This window comes from Delphinapterus leucas, chromosome 14 (genome assembly GCF_059928025.1).
Source record: "Delphinapterus leucas isolate spDelLeu-1000000601 "Yukka" chromosome 14, BTC_Dleu_Yukka2, whole genome shotgun sequence".
Taxonomy (NCBI): domain Eukaryota; kingdom Metazoa; phylum Chordata; class Mammalia; order Artiodactyla; family Monodontidae; genus Delphinapterus; species Delphinapterus leucas.
Window position 1 is genome coordinate 44,027,333 of NC_143142.1, and position 4,377 is coordinate 44,031,709.

Here is a 4,377-nt window from a genome sequence, read left to right on the forward strand (position 1 = left end):
TTAACAGGCAAATCTCAGACTGTGTGCAAATATCAAAACACAGATGTCATTGGCAGTGTAATTTTGCTATTAAAAAGCTCAAAATCTATTCAGAAGAGAGATAAAATTTTAAACACACCATATAAATCAAATACATATGTATATTTAAAAATAAGAAAAACTGGAAAAGAAAAAGAATTAACATATGAATTCAGATGCTAGGAAAATAATAAAATAAAACTAAAGAAAATAGAGTGAAAGAATTAATAAAATTAAAGACAGGAATTAACGAAGCATTGCTGAATTTTTTTTTTCTTCCGTCTTCATTGTGTATCAGGGCTTAGAGGAGAAACATGGGTCAACCGTCGCTAGCCACTCATCTGCTCTCCTCCTCTGTGTGAACCACCTCTGTAGGAGATTCTAAATTTAGCTCAAGAGATCAGGATCAAAAAGGGAAAAGAAAAATGCCACGGCCTCATCGGCCCTCCCGCTATCTCCCTATCTTTTGAAAGCAACAAGTGACATCACCCAGCACTCACCTGCGCATGACAGTTTCCAGCCGGGACCACTCACCTGCGCATGACAGTTGCGAGCAAGAGCCTGAAGGCCCTGCTGGGGGAAACCGCTTGTTCTGCCAAAGCTTTTTTTCTTTCCCGCATGAAAGGCCAGCTGGCTCCTAGATACAGATGTGGAATTACAGCACGTGTCGAGGACTAAGCACAAGCCTTTCTAACAATGCCTTCTAACAATGTTACAGAGCCGTTCCTTGCTTCACTGCACTTTTTTTTTCAGACATTCAAAAGTGGTTCTAGAACTCCAGAAATGTGAGTCTCTCTATCCAGTCCTGAGCGCTCACACACCACCCGGGAGCCTCCTGCCTCAGACAAGGGCCTGGACGAACCTGTCTCTCCCTCGAAGTCTTGAGACTGGGCACCTTCAGAAGGTTGCAGGTGTGTGCGGAGTTTGTAGTGGAGCTGGTGGGAAGAAAGCCCGGGGGTGTTGACCTCCATCAAGGTCAAGTTATCCAGCTCGGCGCGCGTCACGCGTTGTCTCACTAAGCTGTCGGCAGACGCCCGGAGCTTGGCTAGCGAGTGTCCAGATCTCATCTGCTTTTGGGATGCTGTCCGAAACCTTATTTAGCAGGAGTTTGGTAAGTTCCCCTGGAGTAAGGGCTAGGTCTGGGGGGAACGTTTCTTCCTTTCCTTCATGATCCTTCATCTTCTCCAACTTTTCTGTGTCCGTCCACTCGGGAGGAAGCAGCCGACCCTTCTTGTGTTTGGGTTGATCGCCCGCCACAGAGGCACCTGTACTGGGGAGACAGGGCGGAAAGGCCCCACGTCGCCTCCAATGAGGTAGATCTTGTCCAGGCTGAAGTTCGGGATAATGGGGACCAGCTCCTTTTTGCCACAAGCTCCAAGTCCTTGGCGGCGCCAGTGGTAGGCCTGGGACACACCCTCAGCTCCCAGGAAAATGCGCGGCGGTGGCTGCTTTCCCGCCACGGTGCAGGACCCGCCCCCTGAACTATTTTTAGAGTTATTTTATCCCTAAAACTAAAAGCTGATGCTTTTTAAAAAATCAGTAAAATAGATTTAACCTTGGCAAGTCTGATTTAGTGAAATATGGAATACATCTATTTAAAATTAGAAATTGGAGTTTTTTAGTTATCAATATTGAAGTGATTAAAACATTAAAAATAATGGGTAAATTGCGTGGCAACAAATGGAAAAATCCAGAAAAGTGGATATTTTTCTAGAAACTATATGCAGGAAGTTGAAAAGGTCATGTGTACATGAACAATAAAAAGAATAGGAGAAGATAATTCAATTATTATTTTTTTTTAAATAACGGGGTAAAATTTCTTCATTAAAGAATCGCAAACCCCAAAAGCCTTAAAAACTGACTGGCAAATTTGATCTAATAAAAAATTTAAGACTTCTACTAAAATATCTCAAAAATAAAGAACAGGAGAAAATGTTGGCCACACATCAATAGATAATGGATAAATATGCATAAATATAAAGAGCAACTGTGGATCTAAAGGAAAAAGATAAACAGTTAAATAGGAAAATGAATAATGGATATGAACAGGCAATTCATTATATTTTTATTAATTAATTGATTTATTTATTTTTGGCTGTGTTGGGTCTTTGTTGCTGCTCGCAGGCTTTCTCTAGTTGCGGCGAGCGGGGGCTACTCTTTGCTGCGGGGCGCAGGCTTCTCCTTGCGGTGGCTTCTCTTGTTGCAGAGCACAGGCTCTAGGCACACGGGCTTCAGTAGTTGTGGCACGTGGGCTCAGTAGTTGTGGCTCACGGGCTCTGGAGTGCAGGCTCAGTAGTTGTGGTGCACAGGCTTAGTTGCCCCGTGGCATGTGGGATCTTCCTGGACTAGGGCTCGAACCTGTGTGCCCTGCATTGGCAGGCGGATTCTTAACCACTGCACCACCAAGGAAGTCCCAATTTATTGTTGAAGATACTCAAATGGTTGATAAACATATGAAAATTATTACACTTCTAAATGCAAATTAAAATAATAAAGACACTTTTCTTCCATAAGGTTGACAAATTTGAAGTAATTGATAAGAACTATTTTTGGCCTGAATGTGAGCAAACACTGTTGATGGGAAATAAATTGCTGAAGTCTTTGATAATGGACAGAAATTTTTTGTAAAGACATCACTGGATTGGTATTTGCCTGTGTATGTGAGTGTGTGTGTGTGTGTATACACATATACATATGTATATATAATTATATACATAAGTCTCATATATAACATTTTCATATATAACATATGAAAACATATACCTATGTATATATATTTTGCATTTATATGAATTTGTGGAGAGTAGAATAGAAGGATTCACCCTGTGATTTCCTCTGAGAAAAGGAACAGGGGCTGGTGTAGTGGTAAATGAGGCTTTCACGTTATGCTTCATGTACTAGGTGTTTGCCTCATTTGCTTTGTTGTGTGTTTTTTTTTTTTTGCGGTACGCGGGCCTCTCACTGTTGTGGCCTCTCCCGTTGCGGAGCACAGGCTCCAGACGCTCAGGCTCAGCGGCCATGGCTCACGGGCCCAGCTGCTCTGCGGCATGTGGGATCTTCCCGGACCGGGGCACGAACCTGTGTCCCCTGCGTCGGCAGGCGGACTCTCAACCAGTTCACCACCAGGAAAGCCCTTGTTGTGTTTTTTAACAAAGAGAAATATAATTTATTACTTATTTAAGTAAAAATATAACTTCTTGCAAAAGAAGGAGTGGAGGTAATTTGTATTCTAAGGGCACAGAGAAATCATTTCAAGGATACCCCAGTGGATATTTTGGTTATGAAGTAGATAGCTGTGGAATATTCTATTCATTAAATTGGTTAGCAGAATAAAAATTCTAGGACTGTCTCACGATGATTTGGAAGAGCCTAAAGCTGTGGTGCATTTTCCCAAGTCATTAAAACTCTTTGTACATTTAATTTAAAATTACTACCTAACATTAGGTAATATTTCTCTGTCATTCAATTTTAAGTTTCTTACAGTTTGCCTTTTAAAAACCTCCAGCCGTGAAGGGTCATTTTTGTGTGCACGTTTGTTGCCATGTCTATTTATTTTTCAGATTGAAACACTATAGCCTGTAAGCTCCCTCACCCCACGTTTCAAAGCCATGATTTTCTTAGGCTATTAGGAAGATGTTCTTGTGGAGAGCTCCTTGGACTGAGAATTTCCTTTCTGTTTTTATGTGAAATACTCAAGGAAAGGCCTTTCTGTAGTTGCTTTTCTGTCTTTTACAGATATGTGTAGATCAGAAATATTTTCTGTCTTCAACTGCATTCTTCAACCCTGAGTCATGTAGGCCTGTCAGATTCAGCCTTGTAATTTTGCCTTTATACTACTTTTCACGACTAGCATTCTTCGGGCGCCTCTATGCTCTCTGAAGCTTCACTCTCTTTTTTACACTCAGTGTTCCTGACCCACTCACCTTAGCATGTATTTCCACTAGTGTTCCTTGAGAGTAAAGATTTTCACTTCTGAAAATGAGTATTTGCTCTGAATGTCTCCGGAACCTACACCGACAAAGCTGTGTTTGATCTTCTCACGTTCAGAAGCTCTGTTTGCTCTCTGTGAAACTTGTATCCTGTAAGGACATTTAGGCTGTTCCCAGATCCTTTAGTCCCTGCCTCCATAGGGTTATCTCATTTTGGTTGTGATTATTTTGGAGTAAGATTTGGTTCCCACGGCTTGTGGTATAAGTGGGTATCCCCCTTTCACTCCTCAGTGCTCCAACCACATAGTTGTTATGCTATTCAGGGCACACAGCTCTTGGTGTTTGGGCCACACTCATGCCTGTCCTAAGTTCACAGGGATTCCTTGTTCCTAGTTTTGTAGAGGATATTGTCCATAGTTTTGTTTGTTTT

General features: G+C 41.9%; 1 pseudogene; it reads right to left on the reverse strand.

The window, feature by feature from the left end:
• Positions 1–767: 767 nt before the first annotated feature.
• LOC111181433 (DNA replication complex GINS protein PSF2 pseudogene) lies at positions 768–4,146 on the reverse strand (annotated as a pseudogene).
• Between the last annotated feature and the right edge of the window lie 231 nt (positions 4,147–4,377).